Below are 25,769 nucleotides of genomic sequence, written 5' to 3' on the forward strand. Positions count from 1 at the left end.
AGGAATGTTCAGATTCATGAGAGGTCTGTTTTCCAGCATACGGCTGCAATATCAGAAAGATGTGGCAAAAAGGAACCAATTTGTCTTCTTTCTTCTTTTGATAGAGGAGAAATATCTGCAGTTCCTTGCACTCAGGTGAAATTAGACTGTGTCTGTTTCTGCTGCCTTGTGTAACTCACTGTGAGATGTGTTATGAAAGTTATTTGATGATGATAATCAGGTATATAATCATTTTTCCATTTCCAAAAGTGCTCAGTTTGGGAAGATACTGGGCCCAAAGCTTTAAATGTGTACAACCATGTGTACAAGTATACAAGTAAAACTTTTATTAGAAGGTTGACTTTGCCAATACCTGCCAAATTATTTTTCTATAAATCAAAACTTGTGGAAATTAATGGCAGTCTGGGTTAGGTCAGTGGCACAAGATAGAGATAAAGGGGTGGATTCATACACATGACCAAGGTAGTTAAGGGTATGTGGGGTCAGTATTAGTTTTATAAGGCTGCCATAACAAACACAAACTTGACTTAAATCAACTGAAGTTTGCTCTTTCATAGTTCTAGAGGCTAGATGTTTAAAATCAAGGTGTTAGCAAAGCCATGCTCCCTCCCAAAATCCCAGATGAGAATCCTTGCCTCTTCAGCTTCCTTCCAAGTGTTCCTTGGTTTGTGACTGAATAACTCCAGCCTTTGCCCATGTCTTCATGTGGACTCCTCCTTTATCTTCTATGTAAAATTTCCCTCTGCCTTTTTCTTATATATACATTGTCATGGGATTTACAGACTATTCAGATAATCTAAGATGGTCTTATCTGGAAATCCTCAATTATATTTGCAAGGGCTCTTTTCCCAAGTGAGGTCACATTAGCAGATTTGTGAATAGGAGGTGGACTTCCCCCCTCCCCCCCCCAAGGCCACTGATTAACTTATTACAGTTACTAAATGGACATTTTGCTTGTTTGATTAAGGAGTTTGAGTAGAGATGAATCTCAATCCCTGGCCAGAACAAATGGGAAGATTGTGATGGTAAATATCTATGGAGGCAACTTTAGAGGGGATGCTGTTTTTGTCATTAAGTTTTGAACCTCGAGTTTAAGGTGGGGTATAGAGGAAGTAGATATGTGACTTCATTTTGTCTCATATCAACCTTGCCTTGAGATTTTTCAATCATCCTGTCAATGGCTATTCCATGAGCAGTCATGAAAACATATAAAATGCTACAGTTATTATTAGTTAGTTGGGACTGAGATTATTATATCATCTTTGTAAATTTCTGCCTTAAAAATACTTCAAGACAAATAGTATGATGTGTGAATAAAATTAATTTTTCATTTTTATCCTTGCAACAGTTAGTTAGCATTTGAAGTATCTTGATCAGGAATATACACTCCAGGCATGATTACCAAGCCCTTTAAGTATGTCTGTGGAGATTTGCACATGATGATTTGTTACTTAGCATAAGAGATGTAAAAATAATTTTTAATTAATGAAATGAGTGCAGTTCAAGTCCAAGCATCTTTGCATGAAAACTTATGGGAATCTGTCAAGTTCAGCCCGGTGCCTTTGAAGAAGCCCTTAGGTGTAGAGCTCATTTGGCCCTGTGTTTCACACTTCACAGATGCCAATTGCCTGAATGTTGCCTGTTCCAACCGATAAACATCACAGTATCTCCCTGGAGTGAGCCTCTCATGTCAAGTGCTTGTGGGTGTTTCTGAAGACAGAGTGTGGAACTTTCTTGAACTTTCCAGGTAAGGTTGACTGAAGTTGTGTCTGCTTGCTTGCAAATATTTGAATATTGGCAAAATTTGGCTTCAGACTGATTTACATCTTAGCCTACTACCTACTAAAGAAGATATGGGCAAGCCCCAGAAGACTCATTTCCCTCTAATCCCCAGAGGCCATTGATGTTTACCAAAAGCCTTGGGTATTTGTTGAAAGAAGATACTGGCTTGAGTAAATTTACAATAGAATCCTTCTTTGAGTCCAAATCCCTGCAAAGACTGTTGGCAGTACAACCCTAGGTGTCCAAGGAAAGGGAAGGTTATCTATGGACTTAGGTGGAGGATTGAGCAGAGTGACTTTTTCATCTATAACTTGGTCTGCCTGGAACCAGGAGTTGTATAGTCACTTCACAAAATGTGGAGCTGAATGAAGGGATCAGGTCCTCTGAGAGAAGTTCCCAAATTAAAAATGCCTACAGTGGAGTGTGGCACTATGTAGCTCCAATGTTTGATGAATATGTGTGTGTGTAAGATACCTGGGTGAGGGCAGATAGATTTCTGAAACATGAACTCTCTGGAACTTTATATCATATCAAAAGTTGAAGACCAAGTCATGACTACTACTTGATATTTGCTTCTGTAAATCAATAATATTCTTGATAATTCAACTAATAGTTATTACTGGAAAAATAATAGCTTCCATTATTCCATTTGTCAAACCTGCATGATTTGAGAAAGTTACATCAATACTTCAAGAGATTAGAAACTACAAAAAGGATCAGTTCTAGTGATTTAATGCTGTCGTTGTTTCTGTATATCATTAAGTCACCACTGGGCTTATACTTCTAAAGTTTTCCATATTTTATTGCAACAAGTATAAGAAATTATTGAAGAGAGACCAATGAAAGTATTATAAATATATATTAAAGTTCTGTAAAACATATTTTGTTTCTAAGATTAAAATGTGCATATGAAAGGAAAAAATGACTTTCATAAATGAGGGAAATATGTCAGTTTTAGGGATGACTACAAAGAAAGTGAACAAGTAAGCTAAGGTAAGGTACCCACTTACCGTAACTTTTAACTGTCTTGCAAATTGATGATTGATTGATTGATTGATTGATTGACTTTTGCTCTGTTTTGTGAAGGAATTAAAGACTAGGCAGAAACAGGAAAAATGCTAAAGCTTTTTATTGGAATTATTTTTGTAAAGAAATTTATGTAATAACGGAAGATAATTATATGGAATTGAAAATTTGTCTAAAAGGGAAGAAGTGTCTCATAGCTACCTGAGTCTTAACTAGATTGAAACTAAACAATGGAAGAGGTTCTTAGCCAGAAAGTTTTACTTGGATGTGAAGTCAAGGGGGAGGAAAATAAAGGAGAGGAGAGGAAACAGGGCAAAAAGAAGAGAACAAACCCAGTGAGAAGGTCCAATTACTTTCTTGTTATTATGGGCTCAGAATCTTAGCAGCAGCCGTCCTGTGGAGGTCAGATGGTTCTAGTCCCTCCACCCTCTTGAGCCAGTGGTCCCCAGCCCACAGCCATGTAAGGTGGTATTCAGAGCAGAACTCCCTCCCTTTGGATTTGATGGTTCCTTCTTCTGTCCTCTGGCATATATAAAATAATTCTTCTCCCTCTTTGGCCTGACAGCCTTTCAGATATTTAAAGATAGCTTCCATCTCCCTTCCCTGTTTTAAAATAAATAGATGACCGGGGACAGTTATGAGTCTGAGGTGTAGTCTGGCAGGAGTGTTCTGGCATGTCCTCTATCCACGCTAACAAAGTGGAATGACCTAACAACCCACAGAGGAATCTCTGAGGTACATTTGTCTTCATTTCAGTTTGTTTGATCAAAAAATTTAAGAATAAAAATTCTAATGCTAGGCTGGATGTGGTGGCGCATTCCTATAATCCCAGTGACTTGGGAGATGGAGGCAGGATGACTGCAAGTTTGATGCCAGCCTCAGCAACTTAGCTGTGCCCTAAACAACTTAGTGAAACCCTTTCTCAAAATTAAAAAAATAAAAAGGGCTGGGGATGTAGCTCAGTGGTGTGCCTGGGTTAAATCCCCAGTACCAAAAACAAAAAAACAAACAAACAAAAACCCCCCCAAAAACAAAAAACAAAAACAAAACAAAACTAATGCTATTTTCCAATACCATTTTGTTCTCAAGTGAAAGCTGAATAAAGTCTAATGGGCATACTTTGTAATATGATTTTTGATGACTATTTTATTAATTATGAACCTACGTTTCACCCCTGCCTTTAGGATGCAAATAAGTGAATTTAATGTAACTAAAATATCAACATAGTGGTTTGGTAGTGTTTAGACTAAGCAACAAGTATTTATTGAATTCTAATTTTTTTTTCAGAACCACAAAGACACAATCTAATAGAAACTTGCGATAAAATGGCAGGTGTTGAAGTTACTCAATAAGCGTTTGTACCATCCACAGTCCAGTTGTGCTAGAGCAGTGGATGGGTTGCCAAGAGACCAAAGAAGACACCCAGAGGTGGGATATGAGACATAAGCTTCAGTGAAAAGTGCTTATGTGGAAGATCCAGAGGCGATGGCTAGACAGGTGCACCTCTGTTTCACACAGTGCCTCTGGTGCTTCACCCGAAAATAGCATCACCATCCCCCACAACACTTTGCTAGGAGGGGTGGATGAATGAGCACTTCCCTATCCATGGTGCTTTGGTCAACACCAGTTAGCACAGGGAATGGGGCTTTCTAGGCTAACAAAAGCAACTTCAGTTTAGCTTGCCTTTTCCCACTGGATGACCAGCATCCCAAGGACCTTGGGTTGCACAGGAGAAAGAAGCTTTGATGTGCATGGGAGAAAGCAGCTTGCTGCAGATAACACTAACTTGCCCTAATTCCCAGCATACCTGGGAGAAAGCCAGTGTCCTTCAAGATAATATGTGTCTGGACATTTCAGCCGGGATGACTCACTCTCATTGTTCTCTAGGTTCTTGGGAGTGGGGAGGGCACTTCAGGGACGCAGTAACATCCTGTCCTCCTTTTCTCCAAGGATGACAGAACATCATTTGGGACATCTACTTGTGTTGTCTGTAACTCACTGTTAGGATACCTTAATATAGACAATGACTTCATATCTGTCTACAGTATTGGTGGACAATATAAGCTGCTTACTCTTTTGGAGGACCCCCACTAGGAATGCACTGTGGGAGTGGTTATGTGATGTCAGAGAGACACAAGGCAGAGACCCACATTCCCAGAAGCTAGAGCTGCTGCAACACACCAGCAGTTTTCTTAGGTTTTGCTCCATACCAGAGGTTTTCTAAATGGATATATTCTTAGAAATATATTTATGTTTAGTAGAAATGATTTATAGATAAAATTGGCAATGATAAAGGTGGTTTTGCAGAGAATATTGCCCAAGTATTCCTGTTTTTGTGCATACTGGTGTAAGGACTCACAGCCCCATGCCTGACAGCCATCAGAATGGAACCCCGGACTTTTGACTAAACCAGTAGATTCAGATTTGGAAGATTTTAGTCTTTTATTCATGGACCCATCAGAGCTCCTCAAGGGATAGAGATCTGGAACATCGTCAAGCTTACAGAAGAGTTTCTATGACAGCTTCGGTGCCTTCCTTGTATGTGTGGCAGAATTCCATCTGAGACTTACTCACATGGTGTCACCACAACTGGTAGCAAGGGTATGGGAGAAAAGGCCTAAGCCTCTCACCTCCCTCTAGTTATTGAAGATGTATAGATTGAATTAGTGCTCAAAACTACCATTCCTTGGGGCTGGGATTGTGGCTCAGTGGTAGAGCACTCGCCTAGCACGTGCAAGGCACTGGGTCTGATCCTCAGCACCACATACAAATAAATAAATAAAATAAAATAATGGTATTCTGTCCAACTACAACTAATAAAAAAATTTAAAAAAAAAAAAACCCAGCTACCAATCCTTGAGTTTGGGCTGATGTAGGACGTGCTTCAGTAAATGTGATGATAATGTACATGACAAGACATGCTTGAGACATGCTTGCTCAGTGAGACTCACCCTTTCCATCTAAGACCCCTACAGAAGCATGTTCTGGGCCCAGAAAGGTGAGAAACAGATGGAGCATACCTGGACCCACCTGCTGCTCAGAGTCTTATGTTATATAGCAATGTATATATGCTATCAATATTTACTCACCAAACCTGATGACAATGAATGCTGAAATCAGACTAGGTACCATGAAATAATGTATTTTGAAATAATGCTTTTCAAAATTCTTGTAATGAATCTGGAAGGTAGGCATTACTTTCCTCAATATATATATATATATATATATGTAAAGCAGTCAAAGCTAAGGGAGAGAAAAAACTTGACCTAAGTTACACAATTAGAAGGCACAGGACTGGACTTAGCACCAATGCAGATTGTGAAGTCCATCTCCTTTGACTTCTACCACATTGCTCACTCTTCCTGATTTGCTTAGAGTGAGCTGAATCTTAGCTTAAGCAGTATCCATGCACACAGCCAGAAAGAAAAACACTGAATCCCACGATCCCAGTAAGGGTCATTTATGTGCACATTTGCCTATTTGACACATTCAGTGCCACCTACTATATGCCAGTGCATTATGGTATGTCCTGGGGATTTAGTGGTAAGCTTGATAGATACTGTTCCTGTCCTCGTAGGGCTTACATCTTATCATCTTATTATGGCTGTGAGATACACACACACACACACACACACACACACACACACACACTCTTCAGATTTTGTTTGTGGTAATAAAATCTTACCCTGTGAATATAAACATTAGCCTTAGACAAAGGAAATGATCTGTCTTTGCATGACTTTTAATGTGGTGACCATAACTAATTGAACACAAAGAACAACTACTTTCATAAATGCATTCAACTGCTAAGTAGATCTGAATTGTTCCTCCGTAGAGTGCGCCAGTGTATCTCAGGTCAAAGAGTTTAGGACAAATGAAATTATTCCTACTCTTCTACAGGGAAACAAAAAAGCAATGGAATATTATAATTCTTGTTAATAAACATTATTAAACCCAGGCCATCTCTGAATTTTAGAATAAAAATAATTAATCTACTGAAAGAATGGTAAACCAGGGAAGATTAAAAATTATAATTAAAGAATGGGAATGACATTTGGTATCAGAGGCATCTCAGCAGACTATCTGAGCAACACACCAAACAAAGTGAATTATGTCTACCATAATAACAGTGTTTACTCTAATACAATGGCATACTAGAGATCTAATTGCAACCTGTCAAGGATTTTTTTAAAAAGCATGGATATAATGTAAAAATAAGGAAAAATAGATATGATCTGTATTTATAAAAGAACATAGCAATGCTACTATATGGTTCAATTTTCAGATATCAGGATTTAATATAATAAGAAAAGACAGAGAAAATGAAAATTGGGGAGACTTTTGAATAGGTGCTTTAAGAAGGGATTTGCAACCAAATGGAAACAGGCTGATTTTGATTACATTTTAATATGAGATAAAGTAAAGATGGAGTGAATCCAAAGTAAAACACAATTATAAGTTTCTTCATAATCCCTGGAAAAATATTAAAGATTTGATTCCGGAATTGTATTAGTAGGTCCATACAACTTTTACTATTTGAAACTACGCTTTATACATGTAAGCATCATCAGAAAACAGATAAAAATATATTCATAAGTCCAAATAATCAGGAAGGCATTTAATAAGATACTTGGGATTTAAAGTTTTGCCTTCCTCTTTCTGAAATAGAAAACAAATCATAAATAAAACTTACAATAGAAAGTAATCATGTAAATACAAGTGGGAGTGAGAAGACAGAATGATAAGAATTCATTTCTAAACAGAAAAAATATTGAGTGCAAAGTTCTTTCTGTAGTAAAAGATCATCACCACATCATGCGTTGTACATGATTTCTTCCTACAGTGTCTTTTACATATGAGAAACTTGATGAGCTGGGCACCATGGAACATGCCTGTAATCATAGCGGCTCAGGAGGCTGAGGCAGTAGGCAAGTTCAAGCAATTTAGCAAGGTCCTAAACAACCTAGCAAGGCCCTGTCTCTAAATAAAACATAAAAAGGACTGGGGATGTGGCTCAATTGTTAATTACGTCTGGGTTCAAGCACTGGTACCAAAACCCAAACAACCAGCCAAACAAACAAACAAACAAACCCCTTGATGAGTGACAAGCATCTTGTGCTAGCTGCTAGGGGAAATGTTTTTTTTATGGGTTATATGTTGCAGAGACAGAGAAAAAGAGGGAGAGACTGAGAGATCAAAAGAGAGAGAGAGAAGGAGGAAAAGATCAAACTAGTACATTATAAGATATTTTTCTCCCCCAAAGTAGATCAGATATTTTTCCAATGAAATTAAAAACTAAAAAACAGAAGACATGTAGATAGGAAAATATAAGTAAAAATTTTATTCCTACAGGAGTGTCATCTTTGAAGAAATTGCATGAGTCTTATTCATCTCAGAGTACTTTTCTGGAATATGTAATTAGATAATATTGTTATTGATTTCTATTTCATTAGGGATAAAGACATGATACTTTATTATGTTGTTTTCCTGAATTCATTATTAAAGATGTTGACATTTGAGGTGATTAGAGTACTAGAAGATATAGATATTGCTATGAATTGATTATGTTTTAGAAGAATGTTTATTTCTGATTATAATGGTATTTTGTAAGAAATTTGTATAATGTAAGCAATTTGAAAAATAAGAATCGTACAAAGAAAAAATTGACAAACCTACAATCCTGCCAGACATTATTGATTTTGCACATTTTCTTCCAGTAATTTTACCGCTCTCTTTTGAAAGTATACACATTTTATACATGAAACTTTGTGTCCTACCCACATCGACATTTTCCTGTATGATTAAAATTCTCAATAAACACCATTTTAATTTCTCTGTAATATTCCTGTATACCCATGGCTGCATTTTTAGTGTTCTGTTTATTTACATATTTATTTTTTTGTGACTTTCAATGACATCAGGATGAACATGACATAATGGTAGACACCAGCTAACTGCCAATCTCATTCAATTTTCCTTCTGGGCACAGAGATGAGCGAATTTCGCAACCTCCCGTGCAGCTCTCTGTGAACACAAGAATGAATTCTTTTGAAAGAAATGTGGGCAGAGGTGATGAGATAGGTGGGGTACAGTGCTTCAAGGGCTGGGCCAGAGACACCTCTGACCTGATAAGTCTCTCTTGCCTTCTCTGCTGCTGGCCTGAAGACGCAGGGTGAGCTTAGAAGACATTTGTAAAAGATAGCAGAGCACCTTTCACACAATTTCAAAAGGAATCCTGGAGCAGAATATCCCTAATTCCACTGCCTCTAAATGTTTAGATGAACTCTATTATGTTGAGCTACCAAGGTTGGGGGCTCATTCCTCTAGTACTAGCATAATAGGAACAGTAACATCTGAAAGGTGGTACTTCTACTCTCTAATCAAAACCTGAGCTATGTGGAAACCACACTGTGTAGTAAGGAAGCTAATATCAGAGGATGGGAAGATAGAAACCCATGTAACACAGCAGTAAAATATACCTAATACTGTCACTAGAGATTGCCTGGAGGCAGATCAGGCACTTAGAGAGCCTGTGGCTTCAGGGAAAGAATGGAAAACAGAATTTTGTGATCCATATTGATTGTTACTGGATTCTATGAGGAGCATATGAGAAGGAAAAAAAATAAGTCTAGACATAGATGGCTGGCTTTCAAGCAGAAATTAAAAGAAATATATACAGGAAGAAATTTATGGCATCAATGAGTTTGAAAGTTTTTTTAGAAGGGAAATGAAATGATGGAAAATGTCTTTCAGTGAATGCCCTCTGCTAAAATCAAATTAAGAGCATAACCTTTTCTCAAACTGAATGACTTCAAGGATGCTAGCACTAAACTGTGTATACGTGGGTGCTGCGTAAGGGTGAGGAGGGAAGGGAAAAAATCAGGACTGATAATTTCGTTTAAGGAGGAAATTGGTTTGGGTTCCTGGCTTGTGGAACTGAGTAGAAGCTACTGCATTAGAAGCCTACTAGGCAAAAGCATATTTCCCAAAATATCATGAGCCTGGACCGAAAGCCTTTGACTGTTCAAGTCTCAGAATCATCCCTGAGCCTCTAAACTTGACGCCAAATGATCAGAGAAGCTCTTACCAAAAGCCAGAATAAGGGTTAAGGAATGGCACTTACTTCCTTAAGCATTGTCTTTTTTTTTTTTTCTGTTTTCACATTTTTTATTGTTGCATTACAGTTATACATAATGATGGGATTTGTTGTGACATATTTACATATGCACACAGTGTGACAATATAATTTGGCCCATATCATTTCCCAGCACATCTTTCCTTACTGCTTCCCACCGCCTAAAGCCTTTTCTGTACTCTACTAATCTCCTTTGGATTTTCATGAGATCCCTGCCCTGACTCTCACCTTTCTTTTCCTTTTTCTTCTCTAGCTTCCCCATATAAGAGAAAATATACAACCTTCTGAGTGGTATAGCTGGGTCATATGGTGGTTCCATCCTAAGCAGTGTCTTTAGAATTCTTTTCCAGGGTGAGTGCTACAGATGAGTGTTCACAATCTTTCCTATTATGGGTAGGAAGATTTTTTTTTTCTCTTTTTGGTATTTATCAAGAATACTGTTAGGCAATAAAAAAGGAATGAGGCACTAATACATGCTTCAACATGGAAGAACTTTGAAAACATGCTGAGTGAAAGAAGTCAGACACCAAAGACACATAGTGTATGATTCCATTTTATGAAATATCCAATCAAAGCACAGTTTCAGAGGCAGAAAGTGGATTAATAGTTGCCAGGCACTGGGCTGGGTATGAGCAATGATTACAAATGGGCATGAGGGACCATTTGAGGGTGCTGTATGTCTACATGACCTGGAATTTAGAATCCTACCAATATGCTATTTTTGCTCCTTTTTGAAATTAACTACAAGGCAATACTCTTTAACATACAGCTTTTTTCCTGCTGCTCAACAACAGAGAAGCTCTGTGAAACTGCCTTTTCAGGGTTGATATTTTTTCTGTTGTATGCCCCAAAAAAGAGACCCTAATCTATTCAGAAAATTCTGATACATGATCTGATATATTTCATCATTTTTATCTTAGATTTGATTTAATGCTGTAATTTATATAAAAAATCATTGAATCATATAAATAAAATGAGTAATTTTATGACATCTCAAAAATATTTTTAAAAAAATTAGTGCTGGTAAACATGGAGGAAAACAAGCACTTGAACACACAATAAGTGAAATTTAGCATAATGTTTTGGAGACATTTAGAAACATGTATTCAAATTTCAAATGTTTATATGCTTTTACCTAGCAGTTCCATGTCTAGAAATTTATTCTAAGGAAATAATTGGATTCGTGCTACAAATTTATTCCATGCAAAGTCATTCACAATATTAATAATTGAAATGTATATATCAAGCACAATTAGTTAAGTACATTTGGATATATTTGAACATTGAAATGGCCTACAAGTATGGTCTTTCCATGAAAATTTTGAAAGCCTTTGACCGTATATGTGGAAAACTATCTAACAACAACATAAACATAATTACAGTGTGGAATTTATGGTATGGAATCATGAGTGTCTGGAAAATCATGGGAGACTCTGTGGTTGGAATGTTTGTGTCCCCCTCCCCCCTCATAGGCCACATAATGGTATTTGGAGGTAGGGCCTTCAGAGCTGATTAGGTCACAAGGGTGGGTGGGGCCCTCCTGAATAGGATTAGTGCCCTTATAAAAGAAGCCCCAGAGAACTGTCTTGTCCTTTCTCCTGTAAAGATACCGAAGGAGAAGGTGCCATTCCTATGATTCCTAACAGGAAGTAAAGACAGAAAGAATTTGTAAATTTCCTTTGTATAAGACAGTAAATACTTAAGGAATTTGGACACCATATAGCCAGGTGATGTAAATGTGACTCTAACAGCTATTTCTTATAGTATTTTAGAGACTCATTTGCTTAGGAGATTTATGATATTTGTTGATAGATGCTAAAATCCAAAGTAAAGTATCTTTCTGTACTTAGATCAATCAAATCTAAGATAAAAATGATGAAATATATCAGATCATGTATCAGAATTTTCTGAATAGATTAGGGTCTCTTTTTTGGGGCATACAACAGAAAAAATATCAACCCTGAAAAGGCAGTTTCACAGAGCTTCTCTGTTGTTGAGCAGCAGGAAAAAAGCTGTATGTTAAAGAGTATTGCCTTGTAGTTAATTTCAAAAAGGAGCAAAAATAGCATATTGGTAGGGATTCTAAATTCCAGGTCATGTAGACATACAGAGAAAACTAGGATGTTAAAAGAACCTGAATCGAGAGGTGACTGACAAATGGGTAATTAGACATTATTTAGAACCAATGAATATTCATGGCAATGAAAATACGGAGGTATTTGTGATGAAGAGAGAATGATGCATGTTTGTGAGGAAGACAGAAACATTTGGATGTGAAGCATGGGACATTAACTGTCTGAAAAATAGGAAATACCGGGGCTATTTGAGAAATAAAGCACCGAACTCTTATTTAATATAAGAAGTTATGGTTCCTTTGAGCCTTTCTGTAAAAAGAAAGATTAAGGATCTATTTTGCAATTTAATACAAAACTGTTCTAAATTTTTATGCAGACAGTATTTAGAATTGTATTATCATTTTCAACAGGTTACCATTCCCCTCCGGCTTCTGTACCCAACGAGAATGCTCTGTCTTTTGGCTGGGCTGTGTGTTTTAGCAGCCTATTCTTTTTCCTTGGGACCAAATGCCATTTTATATTTTTGAAAAAATTATTTTATTTGTTCTTTTTAGTTACACATGACAATAGAATGTATTTTGACACATTATACATACATGGAGTATTACTTCCCATTCTTGTGATTGTAGATGATGTGGAGTTTCACTGGTGGCATATTCATATGTGAACATAGGAAAGATATGTCTGATTCATTCCACTGTCTTATTCCCAACCCCTTGCCCGTCCCTTCATTCCTCTTTGTCTAATTTAGTGAACTTCAACTCTTCCCTCCCTGCAACCTATATTGTGTGTTAGCATCTGTGTGTCAGAGAGAACATTCAGCCTTTGGGTTTTTTGGGATTATTTCACTTAGCATGAGAATCTCCACTTCCATCCATTTACCAGCAAAAGCCATAATTTCACTCTTCTTTATGATTATAGAAGTAGCTCTGGGTGTTGGCTGTACATTAGCATCACAGGACGCTTTTCTTTATGGCTGAGTAATATTCCATTGTGTATATATGCCACATTTTCAGATGCCATTTCAAAATTTGGACTCTCAAGTAGGAGAAGCATATGTGTGAGAGGGGATCCTAGAGAGGGCTTCAGGAACCACCAAGAGGTTGAAAATCTCAGACCAGGTCACTATCTCTTCTCTGCAGCATTTACTTGCTCTCCTTCACTGTTACTTTGGCCTGTAGTACAGTGGTTCACAACCTTGGCTGCATGTTGAGGTCACCTGGAGAATTTGAAAATAGTGTTGCCTGGGTTTCTTCACTGTCGGGAAGTCTAACTTAATTGGCCAGCATGTGGCTTATACCTCGGGGCTTGACCAGGTGCCCAGGTGATGCTAATGGACAGCTGAAGTCCAGAGCCACTGCTACAGTCAGCAATTTTCAGAGTGTGTAGCAGAGCTACATTCCTTCAGGAGGCTCTAGGGGAAAACAAGTTTCCTTGCCTTTTGTAAACACTGGAGGTTCCCATATTCTTGGCTTGTGCACCCTTCCTGACTTCCAAGACAGTGGAGTAGCATCTTCACAGTTCTCTCTGATTCTGATCTTTTTTTCTGTTGTCACCTCTCTTTTCTGACCTTCTCTTTTCTGACCCTCTCTTTTCTGACTCTCCCTCTTATAAGGATCTTTGGGATAATCACCCACTTCAAGATGTTTTTTCAGTATTCTCTGAAAGTCCTTTTTATCATGTAAGATAATGAAGCCAGAATTACACAGGCGGTCAGTATAGATAGGTAAATCGAGTCAGGTCCATCAAGTGAGTCTGGGAAGTTGGAGACTGTCCCCTGAAGGATTGAAATGACAGATAATTCCTTCAGAGCCCTTCCTCCACCCTTATCAAGAACCTGCTCCAAGCTGTTGCCAAGGTCACCTGTCCCAGGAATTGCCCCTCCCTATAGGGAGCTATAAGGTTGTTACTGTGTCCTTGGCTGCTCCATTCTGCCCTTCCCCCTTCAGCCCACCTATTTCCCACCTTTGGGCCATCCCACCAAGCATTCCTGGGCCTAGTCACGCAAGCAGGCTGGAGAAAGATAAGGGGGAAAAGGCAGGAGAACAAAGGAAGCCTAGGATATATAAAAAGGGCAGAACACCTCACTTCTTGGGATACCAGGACACCAGCTATGGCCCCCTTCTCCCTTGCAGGAAAAGCCTATGTTACCCCTTTTATAATAAACGCTGCTTTATGCTTGCCTTGGTGTGCTTCTCTAATGTTCAAACTTCAACATGTGGGGAAGCAAGACTTGTCACCCATAACTGGCAGTATCAACGTATTTACAGATTCTGGGGATTTGGATGTGGACATCTTTAGGGGACCGATACTTATCCTACCACACATGTGAAGAGACAAAAGAAATTGTATAGTTAGTTTTCTGCCACTACAATTAAATACCTGAGATAATCAGCTTATAAAGAGAAAAGTCTTATTTTGGTTCACAGTTCTGGAGGTTCTAGTCCACTATACTGACCCTTTGGCAAGGCAGTATATCATGATAGAAGTTCACAAACAGCAAAACTGCTTGCTTCATGGCTAGAAAATGAAAGAAAGGGGAAGAGATTGGGGTTCTGCAATCACCTTTAAGGACATCCCCCCAGTTACCTGAAGACCTCTGATCAGGCTCCATCTCTTAAAGGTTCAAACTTCTCCCAATACCACTGAGCTGGACACCAAGCCTTTACATCATGGACTTTCTGGGGACACTCTAGATTTAAACTGTAGTTATAAGGAAACAATATTTTATGAGATCCTGGGGACTAAACTGGAGTATTAAAAAGAAGTTTCATGAGGAGATTCACAGGACAGTAAATTTAAAATTGTTGTCTCATTAACACTTATGTGGGGATTTGTAAAATTCCTGAGCCCTGTCTCAAACTGTGATTCAGTAGGTCTGCTTTCGCCTGGGCTCTTCCTTGATGTGTGCACCCTCTCAGCCCTTCACCAGTAGTACTCCTAGCTGGTGGTTCTGGGAAAGTGGTGTTGAGACCACACTTGTAAAAGCTCATGTGATTAATGCAGTGAGAAACAATGGGCCAGAGCCAGCAGCTTTATCAACTCGGGGTAAACACCACAATTACTGGGAGAACTCTTAAAATACAGCTTCCCTGAGTCCCACTCTTGGATTTGTGGTTCCAGAGGTCTGGGGAGGGCCAAGGCCCATGTTTTTGAAAATCCTCCTGAGTGATTCTGACTAAGTAACTTGTCCCCACCTGCAGGGCATCCTCCGTATCCTTGGAAGTTACCTTCTCCACCTATGGGCAGGGCAACTGCCTCTTTCAGTATCCATTAGTCCTCCTTACCTATGATTATGTTTTTCATAGTTTCAGTTACTGGTGGTCAACTGCAGTCCAGAAATATTAGATGGAAAATTCTAGAAATAAACAATTATTAAGGTTGAAATCATGTGCCATCTGGGAGGCATGATAAACTCAATCACCATCCCACTCCATCCCACCCAGGACATACATTTACACATTTCCAATTTAATATGTGAATACATTCCTTTCAGGAGTAAAACTGTTGGCCAATTTTTCATGGTTCCGTTATTATTCCTTTTCTCGCCGGTGTTTGGCAAAGACTCTGGTAGCTTTTTGGCTTACTATGAACAGAGGCTTTTAGTAGTGTTTTATTTAGTTGCTATTGTTTATGGAAGTAGTTAATATTTTGTGATTATTTGAAAATATGTCTCAATGTTTCTATAGTTAATTGCAAGTGATCTATCTTTGGTTCAATTCCTATATTATTGATTCTGGAACCAGCATGTATGTCAATGGAGATTTTTAGAAAATTAGATGCTGATCTCTTCTATATTCATTCACATATTCATCTATTGGAAATTTTGGCAAAATGGTTCTAACCAGCTTTGAAACTTAAGCCAGTGCAATGTTAATTTTTTTGGATTCAACTCTTCCCAGATGGGTGAATAAATAAAAGCCAATTTCCTCTACACTCAGGAGTTTAAAGTTGTGTTTAAGGACAACTTTAAATTAAATGCTCTTTCCAAATATGATGTAATCAATGATGGAAGGTATAGAAATATTAAAATTTTAGAATAAAGAAGAATTTTTTTTTGGTCAAGAAAGGATAACATTGAATCTTTGCAGCAGAGGTAGGGAGGTTTGAGTTGGTTGAGTGATTAGATGAGAGAGTAAAGCATAGATCCCCTAAAGTTAACAGTGGTTCTCCCTTATCCCCACTTTTGCTTTTTTTGGTTTCAGTTACCTATGGTAAACTGTGATCTGAAAATATAAAGTGGAAAATTTCAGAGATAAACAATTTATAGGTTTTAAATTGTCATTCTGAGTAGCATGATGAGATGTTGCACAATTATGCTCCAATATGCCAAGGACACAAGTCATCCCCTTCTCTGGTATATCTTCATTGTATATGTTACCTGCCTATTAGTCACTCAGTGCCCTTCTTGGTTATCAGAGATCAACGACCTCAGGATCACAGTGCTTACGTTCAAGTAACCCTTGTTTTAGTTAATAATGGCCGCAAAGTGCAGGAGGAGTGATGTTGGCAATTTAGATATGCCAAAGAGAAGCTATAAAGTGCTTTCGGTAATTGAAAAGGTGATGGTTCCCAATTTAAGGAAAGGAAAAAAAAAACACCATATACTGAGGTTGCTAAGATCTATGGTAAGAACAAATCTTCTGTGAAATTGTGAAAAAGGAAAAAAGAATTCATGATAGTTTTGCTGTCTCACTTCAAACTGCAAAAGTTACAGCCACAGTTCATGATAAGTGCTTAGCTAAGACGGAAAAGGCATTAAATTTGTGGGTGGAAGACATGAACAGAAAGTGTGTTCCAACTGACAGCAACATGTTGTGCCAGAAAGCTCTGAGTCTCTCTGAAGACTTCAGCAAGGGATCCCCTGGGACAGAGACACCAAGCCATCTACTGCAAGTAAGGGACAGTTGCACAGATTCAAAAATAGATTTGGATTGAATAGTCTAAAAATTACTGAAGACGCGAATTGTTATTATTTTCATTCTGTTACTGTGTCTAATTTATAAATTATATTATTTACATGTATATTTGGAAAAGACACCACCTATGTATAGCCCTGAATGATCTTCTATTTTAGGCATCCACTGGGGATCTTGGGATATACTACCTGTGGAGTGTGAGTGAGAGGTGGTGGGATTGGGGGTACAGTATTCAAAAACCTACTGTACCAGCTACCATTCTTTTACTTTATAGCTGATTAAACTATGGATTATGTCCCTTCTTTATTTTTATATATCCAATTCCTTTTTCAGAGCCTGGCACACAGTGGGTTCCCAGTCAAGGTTTTTGGACTAAATCAGTGATTCTCAGCATTTATTTTGCATCAGAACCATCCAGAGGGCTTGTTAAAACATAAATTTTGAGGATGTGTCCCCAGAGTTTCTGACTGAGAGGCCTGAGTGGACCCCAAGAATTTGCATTTCTAAGAAGCTTTCAGGGGCTGCAGGTACTGTGATGTGGGTATCACACTTTGAGATCACTGCAATAAATGAAGTTTAAATAGTTAAAGCTATAGTCACCCCTCATGAAAATTTCCATAGGTGGTTGAGGGATTTAAAACTTTCCCAATTTTCTGAGTTGCCCTTACTTTTTCATCATTTCTATTTTTTTTCCACTTTAAAATTTTTATCTTCTAGAAATTGAAAAAGAAAATCATATTTCTCCAGTAATAGCTATCCTATAATGTTTTATTGTTTATTTCTTCTCTACATGTGAATTCTCTAGAGACAGAACACTTGGAAATATTCAGGAAGTTCCTGTTGATAAAAGTAAACCTTCAATTTTTTTTTCCTTTGGTATTGTGGATACATAATCTAAAAAGTAAATAGAATTTTTTTTAACCTGAATCTTGCAGTGTGATTTTTGCTTGTTTGGTTAATTAATTTATTTTTGGTCATAGTCCTTAAGGAGGGTAAAATGTTTAAAAAAAAAAAAGGAGATGACCACACACATATTAAGAGGCCAGTCGCTGCTGGAAAAAGCACAATTAGGAAAGGTAAATATTACTGAGTGACTTGTACCATTTACCTGAGACTTGGCAGTGGATACTTTTTATTATATAAATAAACATAATTTTCAGGAAGTTAATTTCTCTGGAAGACTAGTTGACTTTACCACCCCCTGTATTGAGAGTATCATACAATCATATTGATAAGGGATTAGTAGCCCTTATATTATTTTCCAAAGACATTACATATAGGGGGATAATGTGGACAGTATTGATACATAGAGATCCTACATAGGGCACTGGCAGCCTTTATATTTATTTTTTTCAACCAAATAAATCCTTATTAAGATTTAAGACAGCTTTCTTTCCTTATTCATAATTACAACAGTATAGTCTCCTCATAAAACACTCCCTGATGTTTGGAACAGCCTTGCAGACAGCCTTATGCCTTTGAATCTGGATGTAGTTACAGTTTCTGGTGGCAAAGTAGTAAAAGGTATTGATTTTATTTATTGTACTGCTATGAAAAGGTTGTATAACTGGATTGATGGGATGTAGGATTACTAAAAATATTTTTATAGGCCTGGGAAATTTTAATCTTGTATATAGTGCTGAATTTGACTATATTGCTAGGCTGAAAAGAGGTATCTTATAAGCTAAGAACTACTCTTTGTAATAAGCTCTTGGAATGAACTATTCTTGCATGGCTATTTGTCTTTAATAACATTTAGTGCCTACCATGTGTGCGGTGCTGTTAGATCATTTCCTTTCTCCTCCTCCTCCTCCTCTTTCTTCTGCCTTTTACATAGGTCTAAAAGATACAAATTGGTATAAGATGGTAAAAACATTTCTGTTCTCATTATCCAAAATAGCCATATTCAAAACCAAACATTTGATAAGGTTTGAGTTGCGTACAATGAAATGCATGCATCACAAATGTATAATTAGACCATCTTGACATAGAACTGCATTCCTGCAATGCATACCCTTTGTCTATTAAGACACAAACATTTTTATCATCTAGAAAGTTCTTTCTCTCAAACCCCTTTCCAATCAATCTCTCCTTCTCTCTCAAATAACCATGATAGAATTTTTTTTGGTACACACTCCCTTGCGTCTGGCTTCTTTCACTCCATCCAATACTTTTGAGGTTCATTCCATTGTGTGTGTCAGCAGTTAGTCCATTTCTATCGCTGAGCAGTATTTCCCATGAACAAGATACAGACAGATTTGCAATGTCCCAGTGAGATTTTCCCAACTAAGTGAGAGTGGATACAATCTAAGAGCTATCCTTTAGCTATTTCTTCCACTGGTCATACTTAAAACTTAACACTTAAGCCATTTTTTTTTTTCTGTAAAGTACAAATCTTGGCCTTCCTTTATCAGGAAGGGATGGAAGGACTCCCTATCAGATTTCACAGTAGTAAATCAGAATTTAAATATAGAAGACTTGGTATTTCTAGCAAGCTCCCTTTATAGATATTATGAATTGACATTATCACTTTTAGCAAATATTTTGTAAATAAAAGAGTAAAAGAAAGGGCTTGCAGAATGCAAAAGTGCCAAGTTGCTCCCAGTAATTATGTTGATGGATTGCAACAAGCAGAGACCGTGAAGTAAAGGGATAAGGTGAGCTGGGGGCCAGGCATAATTAATTAAGGGGGAGCTAGGGAATGGGATTTGAGCAAGTTACTTCACTTTTCTATGGTTGAAAAGAGGGGTGGGGGCTAAAACAGAAGAGAGAGAAGAAAGCAAACTTCTGTCAGTCTGCGGTATCTCCAAGAGGGAAGAAGGTTTCAGTTTACGTAAAACAGAACACAGGCCTTCTTTGCTTTTCTTGATCTCCATCCTCCACCTGCTGCCTCCCCAAGGGCTGCAAACCTCACCTGTGTTTTCCTTGTCGTTGCCTCCCAGCAGAAATGTGAATACAGTTCAAAACTAATAGAGCAGCATATCAGTGCTCCTGACTCACAGGTTGAAAAACAAAGCCCAAAGAAATGAGATCTTTTCCCCTCACATATGGTGATAAGGTGCTTAAATGCCAGGGTGATAAGAACAAGATAAATAATTGCTACAAGTCCTGTGATACACCCAAAAATATCAGGCTGGCACTATACACTACCCAGTGAAATGTCTTGGATGGTCTGAGGGTGGGGGAGGAAAGCATATACTTTTCATTTATACAATTTATTCTTTTTAGATGCCAAACTGCCATGAAACATTTCTATCACTGTGGTGAAGCATCTGGCTATCTCAGGCTTGCAGTTGCTGCTCAAACACTGTGCACAGATAAACATGTGTCTCGTGTTTCATCTGCTTTGTTCCGTGCATCCTTGGGCCTATCTCCTGGGATGCTACCACAGCCCACTCATCCTGGAGGGTGGGGCTCAGAGCTTCCCAGTTGTTCCGTGTTACCAGGCTAATGCATCCCCACTCACTACTCGATGTAGGCCTTTCCCTTCTCTCCTCTCAGGGACTGAGGAGGAGGAGAGATGAGGTGACTGAAGCCAACTTGACCATTGTCCTAGCCACCTGTTTTCTCTTCCTCAAGGGAAAACTTTTACCTGTTCTTCAGTCCATTGAGTGTTTTAGAAAACAGGATGCGATCCACACCATTAATAGAAAATAATCTAACAAAAATGCAGAGAAATCCTTGCCTTCCTTCAGAAACTTTATTGTTGGTAATGATATTGTTACTTTTTTTCTTTTGGTGGTGCTAGAGATTAGAACCCAGGGCCTTGTGTATACGAAGCAAGCACTCTACCAACTGAGCTATATCCCCAGCCCTGTTACATTTTTAATATGCCATATTGATATTCACTTGAAAAATTATATGTATTCTATTTGTAAGTAAGAATGTTGAGATTGTTAGGGATCATCATTTTCACTGTAAGAGACAGGCAACACAAGTATAACATTTTAAAGAAGTAGGATACTTTTGATTAAATTGAAACTTGAAATATTTGAATGTTTAAAATTTGAAATTGACATTTGATACTGAATAGTAAATATTCAAATATATTTGAATTTTAAATATAGCTATGAATTAATAATGTTTCAAAAATGTTTTTTAAAAAAACCTAGAAGCTATGACAACCCAGTTAACAATGAGCATGGTCCTGGAATACTATTCCCTGCTAAGTGGTATAGAGTGGGAAACGACAAATCAAGACTCCATCATCTTATTTTGCAGGAAAGTAAGGAAGCTGACTATTGGCCAAATATGGATGATTTGACTCTCGAAACTAGTAAAAATGGCAATTGATCAAAACATACTAATTAAATAAAAATCCTGGAATTTATACTGATACTCAAAAGAGAAAGCTAAAGCAAGAAACAACTCATTTTTTTTTCTTCCTGGAGGTAGTGTATCATCTCTGTGCTCTGAAAATTAGTAATTAAAAGAAAAGAATTAAGACTTGATCTACTTTTCCTGTTAAAAATTTATTTGCATTACAAAGTAGCCCTAGTTGACAAGGGAAAGCTTTACTTACAGAAGTATTTTTACCTAATAAATGTAGAAAATGATAAAAGTAGTAAAAAAAATCACTATTTTTACAACATGCTATGAAATAATTGATTCAGAAAATAAATATCAATGGATGCTAAAAAACTAAGAAATATTAATGAGGAACTGGACATTGTAAGGGAGTTGAAGGGTCTTGCAACAAGTACCCACTCCATTGCAAAAGTCACTTCTTGTAGCAAGGGCCATGGGGAGATGACCATGTTAGACAAAAAGAGATTGCCAAGACATGTCAACCTCAAAAACAGAAACAAGCCCCCCCCCCCAAAAAAAACCCTTTTAAATGTATCTATATCTTGAATTTGCATATGCATTCTAGAAAAAAAAGAAAAGAATAAGAAAGAAAGAAAGGAATGTGGCTAGTTTGTGGACATGGTGGTGTTTCTAATCACCACTTAAGAAGTATGTAGTTGACCATGATTCTTGCATCCCTTCCCCAATTCCCAACTCTCCCCTTCCTACCTTCACTGAAATCTTGAGGGAACAAGTTTATGAAACTGAGAGCACATATCAGAGCATAAATAACCAGAAACTCAAAACAGAGCTTGTCTGAGGTAATCATGGATTCTGGGGTCATAGAGCCAAATGCTATAATAAAAACCAGATAATTTTGTGACCAATAACAGTTATAGTTACATATGCTGAGATAAAAGTAATCAAATTTCATGCTATATGATGGAAATCAGTTGCTGTACTATGCAGGATTGTGCTGCAGGGGTCAAAAAAGAAATTCCCCCCTAACTGTGTACAGAATATTAATAGTTGATTGGAGCACATGCGTTTTCTCTCTCTCTCTCTCTCTCTCTCTCTCTCTCTCTCTCTCTCTCTCTCTCTCTCTCTCTTTCTTCCTCTCTCTTAAATAAAAGTATATCTAATAGGAACAGTGGTCCAAAATGCAAACCCCGTTTAATCAGGCTCTTCTGTTTAAAATTCAGAGCATGTTTGTATACATGTGTATGTATCCATCCAGTTTTATTTAGCTTATAGTCGTTCACACTGCCAAAATTAGTTGTATATATACATATATACACGAATTTTATGTGGATGATTTCATAGTGAATCATAGCTAACTGTTAGTAGTAGAGAGTAAATATTCTTAAACCTTAGGAGGAATATTAAAGGTCATAAACTAAATTGTATAATGTGCGATAGACTATAGTCTACCAGGTTCTGTGATTGTTTTTCCTCTCTATGTCCTCCCTCTTCCTTCCCTCAATTGGCTTCCTTTGAGAAGCTTATGAATAGTCACGATTCCCTTCAGAGAACAATGTAAACATGAGAAAAATTAGTCCACAATTTTGGGGGGGGGGTTTGTTTGCTCCCCCATTGTGGCAACTGTGTCTTGTCTTCCAAAGGCCCCAGTAATTGCTCCTAGTCCACATGCTCTTCGGCAGTGTGACTTGTGCTATCCCATTAAGAAGGGAAGTCGAATTGTTCTCATCTTGCTTCTTGGTAATGCTGAGTGATTAGAAGAACCCAAAGAATGCAGTAGCAATAATGTTCTGGGACTTCCAAGGTTAGACAGCTTTGCAGCTTCTACCTGGGACTGGTAGAACACACACTCTTGGGACACACCTTTTTAGAGCCAGCTGCTGCGCTCTAAGGGTGGTAAACTACAAGGAGAGATCACAAGTGGCCACCCTGCTTTGCACACAGAGCTCATGGTCAACATCTAGCATCAGTTGCCTGCTCTGTGAGGAAGACTTCTTGGACAGTCATCCCAGTGAAGCCACCAGAGGTCTTTGATCTCAGCCAACATCTGACTGCAGCTGCTTAACAAACCCCATTCTTAAATTGCCCACGTGTGTGGAGTTCACCCACAGCATCATGAGAGGTGATACTGATTTGTTGTTCTACAACAGGGAATTTAGGGTGATTTGTTCCACAGCAATCAAATGGTAACACCCACCAATCCCTGTTGAGAATCACACTATTCTTCATAATTTATTGAGAAAAGGAAAAATGTAAGTATAATAAATTTGAGTTAAAAATTCTTAAAACACAATATTAGCTTCATATTTGTATATCTTACAAAAATTACTACCCAGTTACAACATTTAGATAGGCTATGAATTTGAGGGTATTTGGTCTTTTAGTTCATTTTCAAATCAATAAGCGCACAAAGGCTGGTTGGTTGTATGCTTACTACCACACCTGATTATAACAACATCAGGTGTCAGTTTTCTCTGAACTTGGATGATTCTCATATTAAATACTGCAGAATGCAGCACTGTGTCTCTTTCCCTCTTGCTTCCCCTCCCTGCTCTCTCCTGCTTTCTTCTCTTCTGCCTCTTTGTCCTTTCCTCACCCTGTTCATAGGCAAATAAAAGCCATATATGTTACTATATCACTCTTATATGGTCAATATTGCCAATCACCTTACCCCCCAACCAGCTGCTTAACTTTAATTATTTTTTAATTTTTCTAACCAAGTAGCATTGAGAAGAAAAACCTTCAAAAATGATGTCTCATATGCTTAGACCTGGAAATTCCACTGTTAGAATCCTTTTCCTTAGACAGCAATGGTTGCTTTAGATAAAGATGTACTTACACATCATGCTAAGTGAAATAAGCCAGACTCAGAAAACTGAGGGTTGAATGTTTTATCTCATATGTGGAAACTAGAGCAAAAAAAAGGCAAAGGAGGTGAGTGGAAGGGTCAGATATCATACTTACATAGGGAAAATCAGTAGAGTAGAAAAAGGAGATTGGGAGGAAGGAAGGATGGGAAAGAGGAGGAAATGTGGAATGAATTTAATAAAATCATGTTATATGCATATATAAATGTACCACAAGGAACATATCTTTATGTATGTGTAGAAATAGCAATCAAAAAAATATAAAAGAGTGAAAGGAAGGTCAGCAGTGCAGAAGAAGAAGAACATATGTAGGAGTAGAGGGAAAGTATCAGGGGGACAGAGGTTGAAATCAAATTCCATGCATTTATAATTTTGTTGAAATGAACCCAACTACTTTGTGTAACTGTAATGCTCTAAAAAGAAAGATGTAATTGCAAGGATGTTTACCAAAACATAACAAAAGAAAATTGGATATAATTTAAATATACATCATTGAGGTATTTTAATAAGTAATGGTATATTCATACTACAAAATACTATGCTGCAATTAAAATTAAATAAATATATTTATATTTGTATGATAAGATGTTCAGGATATATTGCTCAATTAAAAAACAAAGTGCAAAACACTAATTATAATGAATATTCATTATATATATAATGAATATATATATATATAAAGAAAACTCTAGACTATATACCATGCTGTCAACAGAGTGTACCCTTGAGTGGTAGGACCATAGGGAGACTTTCAGTTTCTTTTTTCAACATTTTTATATTACATTTATTACTTTTACAATACTACCAATATTTAATACAGCTTTCATTTAAGTTGAAAGTTGTCAAGAAAGTAGGTCATCAGTGACCCACAAAATGCAAAATGGTTACTATGTGTGGCGATGTGTTAATAAATTTGATTTTCATAATAAATTTGATTCTCATTTTGCAATGTGTAAGCATGAACTCATTACTCTGTGTACTTCAAATATATGAAATTTTTATTTGTTAAATATTCTTAAAATGTTATAGAAAGAAAAGAATTTATAAATCAAATTTATAAATTTGTTGATTGGAACCACCTTCTTATTATTTCTTATTATCCTTATTTTTTTTCTGTATAGGAAGAAATAATGGTGTAATCTTCCAGGGAATCCATGTCCTCACCTATAAAATACCTCAAGGAATTCTCTTCCGCTTACTATACTCAATATATTCTCCCTGACACCATATCTCCTATCACTTATGGCTTAGGACTTGTGCTAGTTACTATATGTATTACTTTTCACAGATTCATGATTAGTTTTTACATGTATGTAGTCTACATCCTCAACTATATGTAAATTCCTTGGTTATTGTCTTTTCTTTCCATTGTACTGTCTACTGTGTTTAATAAATGCCAACTGTTTTTCTGCTTCGTGGGCTACATCAAGAGGTTGTCAAACCATGGCTTGTGGATCAATCAAACTTGATGGAACATTGGTGTTTAAATAGTTCACAAACTAAGAATCATTTGGACTCTTTTAAAAAACTGAAAAAAAATCAAAATAATAATAACATCTTATAACTCATTAAAATTACCTGATATTCAAATTTCAGTGCCCAAATACAAAGTTTTATTGGAAGGCAGATACAGTCCTTTGTTTACATATCTTCCATGGCTATTTTACACTACATTAGAGTTGAAACAAATAATATCTGG

General features: G+C 37.3%; 1 long non-coding RNA gene across 1 annotated transcript in view; it reads left to right on the forward strand.

Moving 5' to 3' along the window:
* Nucleotides 1-1,619: 1,619 nt before the first annotated feature.
* Nucleotides 1,620-25,769, forward strand: part of LOC120893079 (uncharacterized) — a 92,550-nt gene continuing 68,400 nt past the window's right edge. Inside the window, exon 1 of the long non-coding RNA XR_005738048.2 lies at nucleotides 1,620-1,747. This is a non-coding gene — a long non-coding RNA (uncharacterized LOC120893079). The remainder of the gene's footprint in view (nucleotides 1,748-25,769) is intronic.

The sequence above is a fragment of the Ictidomys tridecemlineatus genome, chromosome 7 (assembly GCF_052094955.1).
Source record: "Ictidomys tridecemlineatus isolate mIctTri1 chromosome 7, mIctTri1.hap1, whole genome shotgun sequence".
Lineage (NCBI taxonomy): Eukaryota > Metazoa > Chordata > Mammalia > Rodentia > Sciuridae > Ictidomys > Ictidomys tridecemlineatus.